The sequence below is a fragment of the Puma concolor genome, chromosome F2 (genome assembly GCF_028749965.1).
Source record: "Puma concolor isolate L17-30 chromosome F2, mPumCon1.1.hap2, whole genome shotgun sequence".
Classification (NCBI taxonomy): domain Eukaryota; kingdom Metazoa; phylum Chordata; class Mammalia; order Carnivora; family Felidae; genus Puma; species Puma concolor.
The window spans coordinates 51,873,766-51,896,094 of record NC_141684.1 but is presented as its reverse complement, the minus strand read 5'-3'; positions in this window follow the sequence as shown (position 1 = coordinate 51,896,094).

Sequence of the window (22,329 nt, the reverse complement as noted above, 5' to 3'; positions counted from 1 at the left end):
TGTCAAACCACTTTCAACACCTAGACCAAAATAAACCTAGGAGCTAGCATCATTTATTCAATTTTGTGTGTGTGTGTGTGTGTGTGTGTTTAATTTCTTAATTTTAATTTTTTTTAATTTAAATTATTTTTAATTTTAATATTTCTACCTCATTAATTCCTTTTCTCCCTTCAAAATGACAAAATGAAGGAATTCACCCAAAAGAAAGAGCACAAAAAAATGACAGCCAGGGATTTAACCAACACAGATACAAGCAAGATGTCTGAACCAGAATTTAGAATCACGATAATAAGAATAGTAGCTGGAGTCAAAAATAGATTAGAATCCCTTTCTGCAGAGATAAAAGAAGTAAAATATAGCCAGAATGAAATTAAAAATGCTATAACTGAGCTGCAATCACAGATGGATGCAGCGGCGACAAGGATGGATGAGGCAGAACAGAGAATCAGCAATAAAGAGGACAAACTTATAGAGAATAATGAAGCAGAAAAAAAGAGGGAGATGAAGGCAAAAGAGTACGATTTAAGAATTAGAGAAATCAGTGACTCATTAAAAAGGAACAACATCAGAATCATAGGGGTCCCAGAAGAGGAAGAGAGAGAAATAGGGCTATAAGGGTTATGTGAGCAAATCATAGCAGAAAACGTTCCTAACCTGGGGAAAAACACAGACATCAAAATCCAGGAAGCACAGAGGACTCCAATTAGATTCAACAAAAACCGACCATCAACAAGGCATATCATAGTCAAATTCACAAAATACTCAGGCAAGGAGACAATCATGAAAGCAGCAAGGGAAAAAAAAGTCCCTAACCCTCAAGGGAAGACAGATCAGGCTTGCAGCAGGCCTACCCACAGAAACTTGGCAGGCCAGAAAGGAGTGGCAGGATATATTCAATGGGCTGAATCAGAAAAACATGCAGCCAAGAATTCTTTATCTAGTAAGGCTATCTTTCAAAATAGAAGGGGAGATTAAAAGTTTCCCAGACAAATAAAAATTAAAGGAGTTTGTGACCACTAAACCAGCCCTGCAAGAAATTTTAAGGGGGACTCTCTCAGGAGAGAAAAAAAAAAAAAAATGAGTGAGAGAGACCAAAAGCAACAAAGACTAGAAAGGACCAGAGAAAACCTCCAGAAACTCCAACTCTACAAGCATCATAATGGCAATAAATTCACATCTTTCAGTACTCATTCTAAACATCAGTGGACTCAATGCTCCAATCCAAAGACATAGGGTAACAGAATGGATAAGAAAACAAGATCCATCTATATGCTGTTTACAAGAGACCCACTTTAGACCTAAAGACACCTTCAGATTGAAAATAAGGAGATGGAGAACCATCTATCATGCTACTGGTCAACAAAAGAAAGCTGGAGTTGCCATACTTAAATCAGACAATCTAGACTTTAAAATAAAGACTGTATCAAGAGATGCAGAAGGGCATTATATCATAATCAAGGGGTCTATCCACCAAGAAGACCTAACAATTGTAAACATTTCTGCGCCAAATGTGGTGGCACCCAAATATATAAATTAATTAATCACAAACATAAAGAATCTCATCAATAGTAATACCATAATAGAAGGAGATTTCAACACCCCACTCACAGCAATGGACAGATCATCTAATCAAAAATTCAACAAGGAAACAATAGTTTTGAATGTCACACTGGACCAGATGGTCTTAACAGATATATTCAGAACATTTCATCTTAAAGCAGCAGAATATACATTCTTGTCCAGTGCACATGGAATGTTCTCCAGAATAGACCATATACTGGGACACAAATCAGCCCTAAGTAAGTACAAAATGATCAAGAACATTCTGTGCGTATTTTCAGACCACAATGCTATGAAACTTGAAATCAACCACAAGAAAAAATTTGGAAAGGTAACAAATACTTGGAGGTTGAAGGACATCCTAATAAAGAATGAATGGGCTAACCAAGCAGTTAAAGAAGAAATTTAAAAAGTATATGGAAGTCACTGAAAATGATAACACCACAACCCAAAACCTCTGGGATGCAGCAAAGGCAGTCATAAGAGGAAATTATATAGCAATCCAGGCCTTCCTAAAGAAGGAAGAAAGATCTTAGATACACAACCTAACCTTATTCCTTAAAGTACTGGAAAAAGAACAGCAAATAAAACCCAAAGCCAGCAGAAGACCAGAAATAATAAAGATTAGAGCGGAAATCAATGCTATCAAAAGCAAAAAACAAAACAAAATAAAACAAAACAAAACAAAACCCAGTAGAACAGATCGATGAAACCAGAAGCTGGTTCTTTAAAAGAATTGAAATTGAAAAACCACTAGCCAGTTTGATCAAAAAGAAAAAGGAAAGGACACAAATAAATAAAATCAAGAATGGAAGAGGAGAGATTGCAACCAACACAGCACAAATACAAACAATAATAAGAGAATATTATGAGCAATTCTGCACCAATAAACTGGGCAATCTGGAGGAAATGGACAAATTCTTTAAATATATAAACTACCAAAACTGAAATAGGAAGGAATAGAAAATTTGAACAGACCCATAACCAGTAAAGAAATCGAATTAGTAATTAAAAATCTCCCAAAAAACAAGATCCAAGGGCCAGATGTCTTTCCAACAGAATTCTACCAAACATTTAGAAAGTGTTAACACTTATTCTCTTGAAGCTGTTCCAAAAATAGAAATGGAAGGGAAACTTGCAAACTCATAAGAAGCCATCATTACCTTGATTCCAAAACCAGACAAAGACCCCACTACAAAGGAGAGCTCTATACCAATTTCCCTGATTCACACGGATGCAAAAATCCTCAACCAGATATAAGCCAACCAGATCCAATGATACATACAAAAAAACAAACAAAAAAAAAAAAAACAAAAAAAAAAAACAATTATTCCCCACGACCAAGTGGGATTTATACCTGGGATGCAGGGTTGGTTCAATATCCACAAAACACTGTGATTCATCACATCAATAAAAGAAAGGGCAAGAACCACATGACCCTCTCAATAGATGCAGAGAAAGCATTTGACAAAATACAGCATCCTTTCTTTATAAGAACCCTCAAGAAAGGAGGGATAGAAAGATCATACCTCGAGATCATAAAAGCCGTATATGAAAAACCCACCACTAATATCATCATCAATGGGGAGAAACTGAGAGTTTTCCCCCTAAGGTCAGGAAGAAGACAGGGATGTCCACTCTCGCCACTGTTATTCAACATAGTATTGGAAGTCTTAGCCTCTGCAATCAGACAACACAAAGAAATAAAAGGCATCCAAATCGGCCAGGAGAAGGTCAAACTTTCACTCTTCGCAAATGACATGATACTCTATATGGAAAACTCAAAGATTACACCAAAAAACTGCCAGAACTGATCCATGAATTCAGCAAAGTTGCATGATACAAAATCAATGCCCAGAAATCTGTTGCATTCCTATACACCAATAATGAAGCAACAGATAGAGAAATCAAGGATTCCATCCCATTTACTATTGCATCAAAACTCATAAAATACCTAGGAATTAATCTAACCAAAGAGGTGAAAAATCTGTACCCTGAAAGCTATAGAAAGCTAATGAAAGAAACTGAAAACACACACAAAAATCGAATATTCCATGCTCCTGTATAGGAAGAACAAATATTGCTAAAATGTCAATACTACCCAAAGCAATCTACATATTCAGTGCAATACCTATCCAAATAACACCAGAATTCTTCACACAGCTAGGAAAAACAACCCTAAAATTTGTATGGAACCAGTAAAGATCCAGAATAGCCAAAGCAACCTTGAAAAAGAAAACCAAAGCTATACTAAAAAGCTGTAATCATCAAGACAGTATGGTACTGGCACAAGAACAGACACTCAGCTCAATGGAACAGAATAGAGAACCCAGAAATGGACCCACAAACGTATGGCCAACTAATCTTTGACAAAGTGGGAAAGAATATCCAACGGAATAAAGACAGTCTCTTCAGCAAGTGGTGCTGGGAAAACTGGACAGCGACATGCAGAAGAATGAACCTGGACCACTTTCTTACATCATACACAAAAATGAACTCAAATGGATGAAAGACCTAAATATAAGACAGGAAGCCATCAAAATCCTTGAGGAGGAAGCAGGCAAAAACCTCTGCAAAACTAAAAGGCAGCCAACAGAATGGTAGAAGATATTTGCAAATGGCATATCAGATAAAGGGTTAAGATCCAAAATCTATAAAGAACTTATCAAACTCAACACCCAAAAAACAAATAATCCAGTGAAGAAAGGGGCAAAAGACATGAATAGAAACTTTTCGAAAGAAGACATCAGGGTGGCCAGCTAACACATGAAAAAATGCTCAACATCACTCACCATCAGGGAGATACAAATCAAAACCACAATGAGATACTACCTGACATCTGTCAGAATGGCTAACATTACCAACTCAGGCAACGACAGATGTTGGAGAGAATGCGGAGAAAGAGGATCTCTTTTGCATTGTTGGTGGGAATGCAAGCTGGTGCAGCCACTCTGGAAAACAGTATGGAGGTTCCTCAAAAAACTAAAAATAGAACTACCCTATGACCCAGCAATTGCACTACTAGGCATTTATCCACAGGATACAGGTGTGCTGTTTTGAAGAGATACATGCTCCCCCATGTTTATAGCAGCACTATCAACAATAGCCAAAGTATGGAAAGAGACCAAATGTCCATCGATGGATGAATGCATAAAGAAGATGTGGTATATATATACAACGGAGTATTACTCGGCAATCAAAAAGAATGACATCTTGCCATTTGCAACTATATAGATGGAACTGGAGGGTATTATGCTAAGTGAAATTAGTCAGAGAAACACAAAAATCATATGACTTCACTCATATGAAGACTTTAAGAGACAAAACAGATGAACATAAGGGAAGGGAAACAAAAATAATATAAAAACAGGGAGAGGGACGCCTGGGTGGCTCAGTTGGATAGGCATCCGACTTCAGCTCAGGTCATGATCTCACGGTCCATGATTTTGGGCCCACGTCGGGCTCTGTGCTGACAGCTCAGAGCCTGGAGCCTGTTTCAGATTCTGTGTCTCCCTCTCTCTCTGGCTCTCCCCCATTCATGTTCTGTCTCTGTCTCAAAAATAAATAAACATTAAAATTAAAAAAAAAAAAAAACAGGGAGGGGGACAAAAAAGAAGAGACTCATAAATATGGAGAACAAACTGAGGATTACTGGAGGGGTTGTGGGAGGGGCGATGGGCTAAATGGGTAACGGGCACTAAGGAATCTACTCCTGAAATCATTGTTGCACTATATGCTAACCAATTTGGATGTAAATTTAAAAACATAGAAAATAAAATTTAAAAACATATCACTAACACATAATAGACACTCCTACATATTTAATATACAGATAGGAGGGACTGGAAGATGGCGGCGTAGGAGGGCACTGGGCTCACCGCGCATCCTGCTGATCACTTAGATTCCACCTACACCTGCCTAACTAACCCAGAAAACCACCAGAAACTAGCAGAACGGAGTCTCCAGAGCCAAGCGCAGACGAGAGGCCCACGGAAGAGGGTAGGAAGGGCGGAGAGGCGGTTCGCGCTCCACGGACTGGCGGGAGGGAGCCGGGGCCGAGGGGCGGCCCGCCGGCCAAGCAGAGCCCCCGAGTCTGGCTGGCAAAAGCGGAGGGGCCGGACGGAGTGTGTTCCAACAGCAAGCGGGACTTGCTTAGCATCTGGGAGGTCATAAGTTAACAGCTCTGCTCAGAAAGCGGGAAGGCTGGAGGACAAAGGGAGGGAGAGCTGCTGAGCCCCCGGATGACAGAGCTCAGTTTGGCGGGGAACAAAGGCGCTCACCAGAGCCATCTCCCTCGCCCATCCCCCAGCCGAAATCCCAAAGGGAACCAGTTCCTGCAAGGGAACTTGCTTGCTCCACGCAAACACCCAACGCGGTGCTTCTGTGGAGCCACCCCTCCAGCAATGGGTCTGACTCCCTCCGGCTGCCACAGGGCCTCTCCTGAAGTGGATCACCTAAGGAGAAGAGAGCTAAGCCTGCCCCTCCTGCCCCTGTGCACCTTGCCTACCCACCCCAGCTAAGACGCCAGATCCCCAGCATCACAAGCCTGGCAGTGTGCAAGTAGCCCAGACAGGCCACCCCACCCCACAGTGAATCCCGCCCCTAGGAGAGGGGAAGAGAAGGCACACACCAGTCTGACTGTGGCCCCCGCGGTGGGCTGGGGGCAGACTTCAGGTCTGACTGCGACTCCGCCCACCAGCTCCAGTTATACACCACAGCACAGGAGAAGTGCCCTGCAGGTCGCACCACTCCAGGGACTATCCAAAATGACCAAATGGAAGAATTCCCCTCAGAAGAATCTCCAGGAAATAACAACAGCTAATGAACTGATCAAAAAGGATTTAAATAATATAACAGAAAGTGAATTTAGAATAATAGTCATAAAATTAATCGCTGGGCTTGAAAACAGTATAGAGGACAGCAGAGAATCTCTTGCTACAGAGATCAAGGGACTAAGGAACAGTCAGGGGGAGCTGAAAAACACTTTAAACGAAATGCAAAACAAAATGGAAACCATGACGACTCGGATTGAAGAGGCAGAGGAGAGAATAGGTGAACTAGAAGATAAAGTTATGGAAAAAGAGGAAGCTGAGAAAAAGAGAGATAAAAAAATCCAGGAGTATGAGGGGAAAATTAGAGAACTAAGTGATACACTAAAAAGAAATAATATACGCATAATTGGTATCCCAGAGGAGGAAGAGAGAGGGAAAGGTGCTGAAGGGGTACTTGAAGAAATAATAGCTGACAACTTCCCTGAAGTGGGGAAGGAAAAAGGCATTGAAATCCAAGAGGCACAGAGAACTCCCTTCAGACGTAACTTGAATCGATCTTCTGCACGACATATCATAGTCAAACCGGCAAAATACAAGGATAAAGAGAAAATTCTGAAAGCAGCAAGGGGTAAACGTGCCCTAACTTATAAAGGGAGACCTAGGACTCGTGACTGATCTGTCTTTTGAAACTTGGCAGGCCAGAAAGGATTGGCACGAGATCTTCAATGTATTGAACAGAAAAAATATGCAGCCGAGAATCCTTTATCCAGCAAGTCTGTCATTTAGAATAGAAGGAGTGATAAAGGTCTTCCCAAACGAACAAAAACTGAAGGAATTTGTCACCACTAAACCAGCCCTACAAGAGATCCTAAGGGGGATCCTGTGAGACAAAGAACCAGAGACATCGTTACAAGCATAAAACATACAGACATCACAATGACTCTAAACCCGTATCTTTCTATAATAACACTGAATGTAAATGGATTAAATGTGCCAACCAAAAGACACAGGGTATCAGAATGGATAAAAAAACAAGACCCATCTATTTGCTGTCTACAAGAGACTCATTTTAGACCTGAGGACACCTTTAGATTGAGAGTGAGGGGATGGAGAACTATTTATCATGCTACTGGAAGCCAAAAGAAAGCTGGAGTAGCCATACTTCTATCAGACAAACTAGACTTTAAATTAAAGGCTGTAACAAGAGATGAAGAAGGGCATTATATAATAATTACAGGGTCTATCCATCAGGAAGAGCTAACAGTTATAAATGTCTATGCGCCGAATACCGGAGCCCCCAAGTATATAAAACAATTACTCACAAACATAAGCAACCTTATTGATAAGAATGTGGTAATTGCAGGGGACTTTAACACTCCACTTACAGAAATGGATAGATCATCTAGACACACGGTCAATAAAGAAACAAGGGCCCTGAATGACACATTGGATCAGATGGACTTGACAGATATATTTAGAACTCTGCATCCCAAAGCAACAGAATATACTTTCTTCTCAAGTGCACATGGAACATTCTCCAAGATAGATCATATACTGGGTCACAAAACAGCCCTTCATAAGTTTACAAGAATTGAAATTATACCATGCATACTTTCAGACCACAATGCCATGAAGCTTGAAATCAACCACAGAAAAAAGTCTGGAAAACCTCCAAAAGCATGGAGGTTAAAGAACACCCTACTAACGAATGAGTGGGTCAACCAGGCAATTAGAGAAGAAATTAAAAATATATGGAAACAAACAAAAATGAAAATACAACAATCCAAACGCTTTGGGACGCAGCAAAGGCAGTCCTGAGAGGAAAATACATTGCAAACCAGGCCTATCTCAAGAAACAAGAAAAATCCCAAATACAAAATCTAACAGCACACCTAAAGGAAATAGAAGCAGAACAGCAAAGACAGCCTAAACCCAGCAGAAGAAGAGAAATAATAAAGATCAGAGCAGAAATAAACAATATAGAATGTAAAAAACCTGTAGAGCAGATCAACGAAACCAAGAGTTGGTTTTTTGAAAAAATAAACAAAATTGACAAACCTCTAGCCAGGCTTCTCAAAAAGAAAAGGGAGATAACCCAAATAGATAAAATCATGAATGAAAATGGAATGATTACAACCAATCCCTCAGAGATACAAACAATTATCAGGGAATACTATGAAAAATTATATGCCAACAAATTGGACAACCTGGAAGAAATGGACAAATTCCTAAACACCCACACTCTTCCAAAACTCAATCAGGAGGAAATAGAAAGCTTGAACAGACCTCTCTGACCTCAGCCGTAGCAATCTCTTACTCGACACATCCCCAAAGGCAAGGGAATTAAAAGCAAAAGTGAATTACTGGGACCTTATGAAGATAAAAAGCTTCTTCACAGTAAAGGATACAACCAACAAAACTAAAAGGGAACCAATGGAATGGGAAAAGATATTTGCAAATGACATATCGGACAAAGGGCTAGTATCCAAAATCTATAAAGAGCTCACCAAACTCCACACTCGAAAAACAAATAACCCAGTGAAGAAATGGGCAGAAAACATGAATAGACACTTCTCTAAAGAAGACATCCGGATGGCCAACAGGCACATGAAAAGATGCTCAACGTCACTCCTCATCAGGGAAATACAAATCAAAACCACACTCAGATATCACCTCACACCAGTCAGAGTGGCCAAAATGAACAAATCAGGAGACTATAGATGCTGGAGGGGATGTGGAGAAACGGGAACCCTCTTGCACTGTTGGTGGGAATGCAAACTGGTGCAGCCACTCTGGAAAACAGTGTGGAGGTTCCTCAGAAAATTAAAAATAGACCTACCCTATGACCCAGCAGTAGCACTGCTAGGAATTTACCCAAGGGATACAGGAGTACTGATGCATAGGGGCACTTGTACCCCAATGTTTATAGCAGCACTCTCAACAACAGCCAAATTGTGGAAAGAGCCTAAATGTCCATCAACTGATGAATGGATAAAGAAATTGTGGTTTATATACACAATGGAATACTACGTGGCAATGAGAAAGAATGAAATATGGCCCTTTGTAGCAACATGGATGGAACTGGAGAGTGTGATGCTAAGTGAAATAAGCCATACAGAGAAAGACAGATACCATATGTTTCTTGTGTGGATCCTGAGACACTTTACAGAAACCCATGGGGGAGGGGAAGGAAAAAAAAAAAAAGAGGTTTGAGTGGGAGAGAGCCAAAGCATAAGAGACTCTTAAAAACTGAGAACAAACTGAGGGTTGATGGGGGTGGGAGGGAAGGGAGGGTGCGTGATGGGTATTGAGGAGGGCACCTTTTGGGATGAGCACTGGGTGTTGTATGGAAACCAATTTGACAATAAATTTCATATATTGAAAAAAAATAATATACAGATAAACTTCTTGGATTTAATAAAACATCTTGGAAAAATTTTTAGTAAAAAAAGTTACTAGCTTATAATTAAAAATTTGAATTCTGTATAATAAAGGTAGCATCTACAATATTTAGGGCTTTGAAACATTTTTTACTTTAAACATCAATATTTTTGTTACATTATTAATATAAACAATATATTTGGGTACTACCTATCTTCTTACATTGTGCAAAAGTCAATTATCAGCCAACTTTCATGCAAATAATAATAAATTAGACCTTAGTGGCTCAAAACGAAAGAATTCTATTTATATGAGCAAGCCTTTCTTTTATAGTTCTATATGCACAAAGTATATGCATGTATACATATATACACAAAAATTTCCATACCTTTGATAGCAAAACATTAGCTGTTCATGTAAATTTTGCCTCTTTCACTATTAACCTGAGGGATTGTTTGGTTGAAAGTGCAATTAGTTTGAAGAAAACATTTAGCTTTTTTTAGTTTCCTTTTGCTATTTGAACTAGCAGTGTTACTCTGGAATTAGAGATAAACACTTGCTTTATCATACACAAGCCATAACAAGAAAAAAGAAGGAACGTGATTTCTGTGTTTTCCATTATCTGAGCTATTACTAGCTTGTTAATCTATTTTAATTAAATGAAAACTAATGGTCTTTAGGTAACTAAAGCTGAAAACTTTGATTTCTTTTTAAAAGAAATCTTGTTTTTAAAATATTTGCATGTGCCTAATTTACTAAATTGGAATAAAAAGGTATATATCCATACATATGTTTACTTTAAAAATCCTTCTTCTTAATTCTAATTGCATGTTATTATGTATCATATTATATATATATAATATGAGATATATATATATAATATGAGATATATATATGTATATATATATATATAATATGAGATATATATATATTTTTTTCTTTTTTGTGAGAGACACAGAGTGTGAGCAGGGAGAGACAGAGAGGGAGGGAGACACAGAATCTGAAGCAGGCTCCCGGCCCTGAGCTGTCAGCATGGAGCTCAATGCAGGGCTCGAGCCCATGAACTGTGCGATCATGACCTGAGCTGAGGTCGGACACTTAACCGACTGAGCCACCCAGGAGCCCCACATGTGTTATTATAAAGTAGCTGCATCAGTGAAAGCTTACTGCACAAACTCATCAATGATCAAATTCTTAGTAGAAATAGAGAAAATATTCATTTCTCTCCCTCCTAATTTTAAAGAAAATTTTAGGAAATTTTAAAAATCCATAGTGACAGTAAATGAATACATATCCCTTTATGTTTAGTAGTACTAGACAGATATGTTTTATCGTAAGTGAAGATACGTATTTCTGACACATGCGGGTGTGAAGCACTCCAGTGGGCTTCATTACCCTCTAAGGGAGGTCCCCACAGCTTCACTTGAAGACTATTAGCCTTTGCTGACTGGTGTATCCTAATCAACTGCCCATCTGTGAGAGCCATCCAAAAAAGCAGAAGTCCAGTTCCACAGATTTATTTTTATCTCATGAAAATCACTGGGAGTGTTTGTGAACAACCATTTATTACCTTCCTTGGGGCCCATATAATTAAAATTGTCTGTCTCACTGATTTGCTGTTGAGTGAGTTTAGAGGAAGAGTGATATTGCTATAAAATGACACAGTCATAGATTTCATTACCATCCTCACAGGGAACCATTTGTCTTTCTACAGTATCCTCTTATGGTCTCTCATCTGTAACTGATCTGATGGTGAGTTCCAGAAAGTAGGCCTAATCCCTATAGATCCTAATCACACTGAACATAATTATCACCACTTGTTGCGTCGCTTCTATGTGTCAGTCTTTGTTATAAAGGAATTACAATGACTGTTTTTATAGTGCTTTCTACAAAGCTACCTGTGGATATGTGGATTTTACAGTGGATGGAACTGATTTTAAAGACATCAGATGAACTGCTCAGTGTCAATAGATAGTGACTCTGAAGAGATTTAAAGTCAGAACTATCCATAGAACCACAGGTTCCGGGTTTTTCACCTGCTCACTCTGCCAGGGCTAAGGGTCTGAGATCTTCCTGGAGAGAATGAAGTAGATCGCTACCCTTTCCAACTTCCACATCTAACAATATGCTCTAACTAGAGGGGATGGTCACTTAATAAAATATTTCAGAAATGATGACTGAAGCAATAATACTGGATGGACATATATGTATAACTTCTGATAAGAAAAGAATCAAAGATAGATCAGAGATGAGTTTATTCTCTGTGCAACTGATAGGAAATACTCATTCTCAGAAATACAGCCAGTCTTAATGTAATTAGTGACTGCACAGATAAGATCAAGAGCACATGCATAACCTCCTTTTGGCCATCAGTTTCAAATACACACACACACAAAGAAATACAGCATATGACATCATCCTTGAATCAAAAGGCTAAGAACAAATTTTGCATAATATTGTGAATATGCCTGCAATAATCACATTGGATAGATCCCCAAGAATGACAGACATATTAGATATAGCTACAAAATGGAATATTATGTAATCATTTTAAATATATTAACGTATTAATGATTTTAAAAATATTCATATAAATCTATTGAACACTTCAGGATATTAACTAAATACGTTTACACTTATGTAAAGTATGCATAACTATACTCACATATACATTTACTAAAATATGCTCAAATAAAAACAGAAAAATATATTCAATGACTATGACAGGTTTGAAGAATCACAACTTTTTTCTTTTTGTGCTATTCTCTATTTTTCAAGTTTTACAAGTTTTATCGACAATTATAAAATCATTATATAAACATAACATTTTCAAGATGGTATATATACTTTATCTGCAAAGTTTGTTCTTTACAACTATAATCCTTTTCCTCAAGTCATAAGAGTTTAATAACTTCATGTTTATTTTACATTCTCTTGTCATGAGTATTTCAAGCACATATATAACTTGCTTTTCCCTTCTGCTTTACAAACGTGGCAATAGTTTGTCCAAGTAGTATTGCGATTTATCTTATTCGTAGTTAGAATTTCCACAATCATAAGGAATTAAATGAACAGCTTGATCCAAGGCAAAATGCTGTTGTTTATTGAAAAAAAATCTAATTTTAACTATTGATAGACAATGAAATTTGAGCCAAATTTCATAGATCAAAAATCAAAATAAAAATGAGATAAAATAAAAAATAAATTATAGAAATTTGGTCTTCAAAATCAGCTTGATTCTTCCTCATTTTTAAAACCTCAAACAATACAATTTTATTTTCATAACTAAGATCCATGAGGACAAAACATAAAATAGTCTATCTTTCCATCTATTTCTACTACCTAACACATATGTTCAATAAATATGTCTTTAATGATTAACAATTAAATGAGCAGCAAAATTACTGGCAAATACACTCAAATATCTTGAATTTTTCTGCCCCTCCCCTGCTTACATGAGCTGTCTCTCTCTCTCTCTCTCTCTTTCTGAATTTAAGGAGCCCTAAAATAACTAGGACATATATTCCTATTTTTAAGAGAATATTTTGCTTGGGAAATAAAAAACTCATATTTAGTGATTTAAGAATAAAACACTATAAGTTCAAAATAATTATTAAATGAATATACTATTTTCCAATGTAATTAATTTCTGTACATTATTTGGTAATCAAAATTCAAGTTCTGACTCCAAACAGTTTTTCCCCTATTTTTAATCTCACCCCAGTTATTGGCCTCATCTGCATGAATTATAAAGTATGATCATTATTCCATGGAGTCATCTTTGATTATTTACTGGAATACTGTATTGTTCTGCTTATTTGTTTTCCTTTATCATGCATCTGCTTCTGTCAAGTAATTATTTCCACCTTGCCTACCAAATATTTAGATGTTCCTTAGGGTCATTGGAATCCTTATTTGAAAAATTCAGAATTGAAGACACCACAAAATCCCATCTAATTCCATAATTCTGTATAAAATTATGAATTTTTTGCCAAATACTATATACATATATGTATATGTGTGTGTGTATGTGTGTGTGTATATATGTGTGTGTGTGTGTGTGTGTGTGTGTGTGTGTGTGTGTGTGTGTGTGTATGACTCATATCTTCAAAAGTAATTTTCTGTGGTGCCTGGGTGGCTCATTTAGTTAAGCCACTGATTCTTGATTTCAGCTCAGGTCATGATCTCAGGGTTGTGAGACTGAACCCTGCGTCAGGCTCCACGCTGAGCATGGAACCTGCTTAGGATTCTCTCCCTCCCTCTCCCTCTGCCCCTCCCCTGCTTGCATTGTCAGTCTGTCTGTCTGTCTGTCTCTCTCTCTCTTTTTCAAAATAAATAAACTTTTTTTTTAAAAAGGAGTCTAGGGGCGCCTGGATGGCGCAGTCAGTTAAGCGTCCGACTTCAGCCAGGTCACGATCTCGCAGTCCGTGAGTTCGAGCCCCGTGTCAGGCTCTGGGCTGATGGCTCAGAGCCTGGAGCCTGTTTCCGATTCTGTGTCTCCCTCTCTCTCTGCCCCTCCCCCGTTCATGCTCTCTCTCTGTCCCAAAAATAAAATAAACAAAAAAAAAGGAGTCTAAAGAAATCTTTAAAAAAAAGTAATTTCCAGGTCATTTTCCCACTGGCATTGTATTGTACTGAGACCTTTTAGTACTTATTTTGTACTGAGCACCTTGTTGTACTTTGGAGTACAGCAAGAAAATACACAGATGGAATTAATATTCCCAATACAGACAATGTTCCTAACAGAGGGAAAGTAGGTTGTAATTGAGTAGAAAGGGACAAAAGGCAGAATTATTAGCCTTATGCTTCCCTAAATATGGTCATAATTGTGCACGAAACTTTATGGCATAGGGCTCCAGCAGTGCCATAGAATCATGTACATATCTCTGTGATTGGGTACCCAAAAATCACTGAAGAAAATATCCCATATCACCACAGCAACTGTTTGCTCACCTTTCTCTAAGAAACTATCAAAATTATAGCTCAGAGTTTAGTTTACCTCAATTATAGGAGAAGTTCTAGGCTCACCAAATCATCCTTTAGCATTTCAACATATATCTCTGTGAAGTTTGGCACATCCCATAATCTCACCCAGTCCTCCAGTTCCTTTCTTTCCACTCAAGTCTTTTCAAGTGCCCTCAAGAATTCCCTTCACCTTTTGTCTTAAAAATTTAGCTGTCCTTTGGTGACTGCCTCCCATGCATTTTTCTTCAGTAGAGACTCTTTTGTTTTGTTTTGCTTTGCTTATCTTCCCCCAAATTCTCCTCTTATCTCAAGGCCCCAGGGGTCAGCTCCACCAAGACAAGTTATTTTTATTTCCACTGCTTCCCATCCTCCCTTTTCTGCCATCCAACAAATTCTAGGCATGCTCTCTCATGCACTGAATCCACTGCCCATGCTCATCAGCTACCTGAAATAATGGTTTTGAGCATTGGTCTTTGTATCTTTAACTCTTGTTTTTCATCCCTTTTACTTCAGTGACCCCCTGTGTACAAGCATTTATCCTCACTGTCCGTCAGTTCTAGAATGTTTTCTTGAATGACTTTAATGATGATTTTCTCTGCTTATTTGATTCATATAATAAGGCTCTTGATGGATTCTCTAAATGCCCTTAAATTTTCCATATTGTCTATTTGAGATTTTTTTCTTTTAATTCCTGGAAGATTTCTTCTACACTTTGTTTACTACTATTCGTGAATTTTTCATTTCTACTTTCATGTTTTTAATTTCCAATATGATTTTTAATTGAATTCATGTATGAGTTTGATGGATACAACATATTTTCTTATTTCTCCAAAGATATTAGTGATAGTTTTGTGGGTTTTTTTATTTTTTTTATTTTTTAACCCTGCACGATCTTTGTCTTGATTAGTTTGTTTGCTTGTTTCTTTTTCCCTGTGCATTTGTCAGGGCTTTTCTTAACTCTTTGGGATTCTCGGTTGTTTACTCATTTTTTAAGTCTGTTAATTAAAAGCTAATGGGGAGTTTTGAATGTATGGGGTGAATGTGACTTGATCACTTTAGTCTTCACTCTAAGGCCATCTGGTTGATCAGTGTTTGGAGAATCCCTGATGTTCCTACCTGTAGGTATTTCCTTTGGACCAGATCAGATCCCCAGAGGTCTCAGGAGACCACACAATTTGATGTCAGTGTTCTCAGACCTAAGTTACTGAAAAGGTTGGAAAGTACTGGAATTCAGTATATAAGTATTCACTTGATCCTTTATTTTCAACATGATTTCCTACCTTCAAATGTACCTAATTTTTCTTAGTTCAAAGATTCTTTGCTTTACCTTCTCCATAGAACAAATGCTCAGGCTTTTTGTTTTGTGTTGTTATTAACAGCTTTAGTGAGATATAATTTGAATACCTTTATTATTAACCACCCAAAGCTTAAAAATCAATATTTTTATCATGTTCACAGAATTGCTCATCTATTACAATCTAAATTTAAAACATTTTTGTCTCCCGCAATGGAAACCCCATACCCTTTAGCAATTACTTTCCATTGCTTTTGTTCACCACACTGAGCCCTTGGCAAATGTTAATCTGCTTTCTGTCTCTATAGATTTATCTATTTTGCACATTTCATATCAGTGAAATCATACACTATCTGGTCTTTTGTGACTGGCTTCTTTCACTTAGCATAATGTTTCCAGACTCATGCTGTAGCATGTAACAGTGCTTCATTATTTTTTATTGCCTAATTATATTCTATTATCTGAATATGCCACATTTTGTTTATCTATTCATATAGAATGGATAAAAGCTAAAGAGGCTATTTTCATGTCTTGTTGTTCCTTATTCAGTCTTCCAGACAATAATCTCAATTTCAAAAATAGGTTAATGCTACTAACATCTGAAACTTTTAAGATTCTGTGGAATGAATCAGGTCACTTTTTAGCTTGCACCTTGCCACCTGAAGATACTGCTTTGTTATTTCTTGTAACTCAGGGACCACATTTTTGACTGAGGTTTTGCTTCCATAATTTTATTGTTGTTTTCTTTTATCTCCCTTATTTTGACCTTATTGATTTATGTCTCTTAAAAATCCCTTTACCAGACTCCTGGTGGTTTTCTGGGGATAGGAATATATTTGCACTTCTTCTATGTAAGATCTGTACTCAGAAATCCAGCCTAGGTACATTTTACTATGTGTTTTTCTAATCTAGATATGTAGTCACTGTATAAAATAGGTCTGCATATACCTTCACAAATGGTATAAAATATTTGTATCTCTGTAATTTATTGTTGTATATCTCTGATATCACCAAACAACTTCCTCAGTGCTAAAATAAGTGTATTATGCTACATAACTGGTTTTATCATTCATTAAAAAATTAAAATGACTTTTGGTGAAAGTAACTGGTTAGTTACCTGCCATCACTTTGAAACTGTGCACTCTTCAAATATTGCATACCTTATTACTTATCGAATGTATATTTTGTCATCAAGTTGAAAACAGCAAATGGAAGAATCATATTTCTAACTATCTCTAATTTAGTAACTCACTGCATGAGGTTAATGTGAGAAAAAGATATAGTATATTTCTTTAAGAAGATTCCTAGAGATCACGACTCTGAAAATCCACTTTACTCATACTAATATCCTTTTGTAAATACATGACTTAACCTCTAAGTTTCAATTTCATCCTCCATAGAATTTGTATTGATTTACAAATAAACTCATTGCACAGCTTCCAAAAGAGGAAAATTATGCTGACCTACACTACGGTTATGAAGGAAGGCTAATCATTAGGCAAACATTACCTAGCATAGTGCTAGACACAAAACAGTAAGTGTATGTATACACTAAAGTTAAGTATCATTTGCATACTACTGTGGATGAGAGCTCTGACAACAGAAGCTGGTTCATATCAAGACTTGGCTCACAGTTGATTTGAGGCAATGTCTTATTCCTCTCTGCCTCCATTGCTGGTTTCTACAATTGGGGTGATAATATTATCTGCTCCGTATGATTCTGTGCAATTTTAAATTAATATGTTTATGTAGAGATCTTATAACATTGGCCTCATCACTAAATATAACATATTCATATTAGGAATAATTGAACATAGCATACTTGTCATGCTCCTTAAGAAAACCTTACAATAAAAGACATCCATATTCAAACACCACAAAAGTGTTACCGGTTTGAAGAGAAGCCTTAAGTCAAATCATTCAAATACATCGCTTATTAGTTATGTGACTAAGGCCAAGTTTCTTAACCTCTCTGAACCAAAGTATCCCATCTAGGTCATTCGTTCATTCATTCATCCATTCACTCATTCATTCATCAGTCATTTATTTGATAATTATGATGTGCAAGGAACTGTATTGGATGAACTAGAAAGGTAATAGCAAACAACTGTACTATTATTTGGTCCATGCATTGTGTTGAAAATAAAATAGGTTAATTTATGGAAAAAGCAAATTTAAGAAGTGCCATTTCCCATTTTCTTTCTTTCCCCCGTTTTTATTACAGCAAGCCTTCAGAGTTTAAACTTGGCCATATTATTATAAAATCATATCAAAAAATATCATATCAGCCCAAAAAGAGATAAAAGAAGTAATCCAGTTCACCTTCCTGTTTTCTGAAAAGCTAATATAAATAAACGAGAAATAATTTCAGTAAAAGGATTTTTTAAAAGCAGCAGCTATATCATAACACTGACAGGAAGGGCAATAATGATTCAGGAATACAAGTAGCCAAACATTTTTAAAAGTACATCAATATCATCATTATTCTAGAGAACATTTACAAAGGTGGCATGTTATCTACTTCTATAGAACAGGGGTCAGTAAACCACTTCTGTAAAGAGCCAGGTAGTAAACAGATATAGTAAATATTCTAGGACTTGTGGGCCATAAAAAGTTTCATTCTGTTTTTCCCCAACTCTTTAAAAATGTAAAATCCATTCTTTGCTCACAGGCCATATAAAAGTCAGCCATAAATCGATTTGGCCTAAAAGTACTGGCTCCTGTGATTTTTAAAAAATTTTGAAACCTGTTCAATTCACAGTTAAAACCTCTTGTAAGGAGCTCTCCAAGAAACTAAGTCAACACCTCCCTTTTCAACAAAGATTACCACTCAGACGATCATCCATTCGACTGATAGGTATTCATCATCTGCTGAATGTACTGTATTATTGCAGACACCGAAAACATAAGGCAGTGTTGTACATGCAGAAGTCTATAGGGTTTATTTTTGTTGCTGTGCTTTAGTGGAGGGCTCAAATATGAATTCAAGCAAGTGTAATTCAGGCTGAAAGTGCTAAGGTATGACTAGAAAGCAAGGTATTACAAGGAAAGAAGCTGTAAACTTAGTCTCAAGTGTTCATGGAAAAGAGTAGTTTCTGGAGGAAGTGATGTCTAAATGAAGATGAAATGGTAGTAAGGGATTGGAAGATTCAGGGAGAAGGAACGAAAGTCAGGTGCAACATTTGACAGATGAGAGAGAACTTGGCATGTCTTAAAAGAGGACAGAAATGTTTTCTGGCTAAAGCATTTATAGTGAAAAAGAGAAAGAGGCATGGTGGGGTGATAGATGAAGCCAGACAGGTAAGCAAGAGGTAAGTCATGGGTCTCATAGTCATATCAGGAGAAAAGAGACTTTGTCCTAAAATAAGTGGGGGAAAGAAAACTATGATCATTTATGCAATTTAGAAAAGTACATTCAGAAGAAAGTATGGATTTGAGAGATATTCTGGAAGCAGAATTTATAGGTCTTTGTGACCATGCAAATGATTTTATGTGGCACCAACATCAATGTCCAATTATATAACTTTTGCTGCAATCACATCAAGTTACTGTCTTACTCACAAACCGGTTGTTATCTACTCTTCTTTTGCTCAGATGGTTGTTCCCATGCAGAATGCCTCAAACATTGCATAAGCCTCTTTAAAACCTGTTATTTCAATGCCCAATTTAATCCTGTACTCCTTAACATTGCAACCATTCTTGTTCAAAATTTATTTTGTTTTTTGTTTTTGTTTTTTCAACTCCTATATTATAGAAATCAACAAGATATAGTGATTGATTTTATTTTCTGTATTTTGTTTTTCTTCCCATCAACCAAAACAGTGCTGGTCGCACAAAGTGTGGGGTATATTCACTTATTGATGCAGAGCTCTACAGAGATCGGTGCACTAGGCTGGCCAGCTGCTTTCTACACAGTGTGGTTTGTAAAGCACTCAGCAGCGAGGGATTTTCCAACATTCCTATAGATGAATCTATTGTCTAACATAACTTTCACTGAGACATTTCTTCCATAGCTGATTCAGAATCCTTTATGTATTTTAGATACTGTCTAACAAATCTTTCACTCAGGAAGTTCTTCCCAAGAGGATTCAAATTCCTTTGTGTATTTTAGATGTGTCTAATTTCTATAACCCTACAACACAGTTGGCATACAATCTACTCTCCCTGGGACAGCTATAATGCTGTCCTAATTGATATTTCCCGGCACTAATTTTTGTCCCAGTGCATTTTTTTTTCTTCACAATAGGGACAGGAATATTTCTTAACAGATGTTAGATCATGTCATCCCCCTCCTTGAAACCTTTCGGTGGATTGGGTCTGAAATCCATGTCATGAATTATAAGACTTTTATATACTGAGCCCTCACATGCTAGTCAGCCTTACCTGGAATTTCTACTGATGACCAGTCCTGGGAGTTGCCTGTCCTTTGGTGCCAGTGAATTCACTGCCTTTTGGCCTTAGGAATATTACCTAAATCATTGCTTCTACCTGCTACATTCCTTCCTCAACGCTTTGCCCCCTTAGCTTGTACTCATCCCTTGTCTCCAATTAAATATCAATTCCCATGGAAGTCGTCCCTGATGCCCTCAATTCTTAGACACAAACATCACTGAAATCTAGACTTATCTTCCAAATGACATGTGCATTCAAAGTAGTACTTTCTCTATACTCCAAAAGTTTTGAATGTTATTAAATCAACAACGTATCAGACACTTTTTGGCTTCTTACAACAGAAGAAATGTGCCGTGTTCTGCGAGAACTCTACAGTTGCACTCTTATTACAGTTACTATCATTTTCTTTTTTCTCATTTCATCTGACTTAGTACTATGAGCCCTGGACCTGTGCCCATCTCAGTCACCACTCAACTCCAGAACTTAACACAATGCTATAGCTTAATAGATACTCAGTCAATACTCATTGCTTACGGAATGATCTCATCGCTTTTCTTTCTCTCTAGAGGCAAATATATGCTGTTCCATGTGATATAAAAACATATTGGGGCTTCCTGGAATCTTAATTATTTAGGAAATCTTGTTTCAAATCCAGTTTCAAACCCTATGAGATTATAGCACTTTCCAATATCTTTATCCACAACCTCTGCTTCTTTGTTGGCTCAAATTGCTTAGATTATTTAATCTTGTTAGATAAATGCCCACAACAACTTGTTGCAGGACTCAATAAATTAAACAACAGGAATTAATTCCCAACCAATATGTCATTTTTTTTCTCTTTGTTTGATTACAAGTTTATGGCTTTGAGGTGGAAAGACTTCACATTATTCACCACACTAGATTCTACCACACATCACTGGGTCTCCTCCTGTGCATCAACCCTGTTCCACTCCACAGCCTATGACGCAAGTAGCCACTTCAAAAACCCCAGAGCTGTCTTGATTCTGCATTTGCAAAGAACTAAATGCACCACTACAGGGAGAACAGAAACTCATGAGAGTATAAAGCAAAGAGCATGGATTTTGCAATGAAACCGAGTTGAGTTTCACTCCCACGTCTTCTGTTTACTCACCATGTAACCTTGGGCAAGTTGCCTAATACCTTCAAACATCAGTTTCTTCAAATGTCAAATGATATGGAAACACTTATCAGTTACGTTTGTAGTAAAGATTAATGAGCTGGCATATATGGAGCCTGCCGAGTGTGGTAGCAGCAACATGTAGCAGTTTAATAATATCATACCTCTGAATGTGAATAATGGGAAATGGTATACTGAACTCTCTAAAAACACAAAAAGAATAATTTCAGAATAATAAGTAGGGATAGGAAAATTTTCTAGTTGGTAGAGAGAATTTTTTCCATCCTTCCTACACAACCCCAAACCTACCCTCTATTTACCATTGAGTAGGGGTGCTCACCTTCAACAGTAGTAGACAATTAGAGCAATGTATCATGATATTCAGCAGTGGTTAAAAATAAAGGTTTATGGTTAAGTAATATTTATATAATAATTTAATAATCATTTAGTTTAAATGATAGCTATTGGTTTTCATATTATGTTTCAGTAATAGCATTAGCTACTAATCCTCTTATATTTAAAAAATATGGGTTTCCTTAAAAATTAGCAAATGCAAGAAAATGAAATCAGTCTTACATTATCATTTATTTCACAGCACGAGAGTTATGCTGTAAATAGTCTTGTGTAGGCATCTGGCCTGTCGTTTAAGAACTCTGATAATAAGCTCACTCAGAACAGAATCAAGCTTTCAAAGCCTGAAGGATAAGTTTGTTCTGACATGGATTAAGATATAATTTTCAAAATGATGGATAATAAAACTTACCTTAATTATAGAGGTTTTGCTTAATCATTCCAAGTGTTCTTAATATTTCAAGACGCCATGGAAT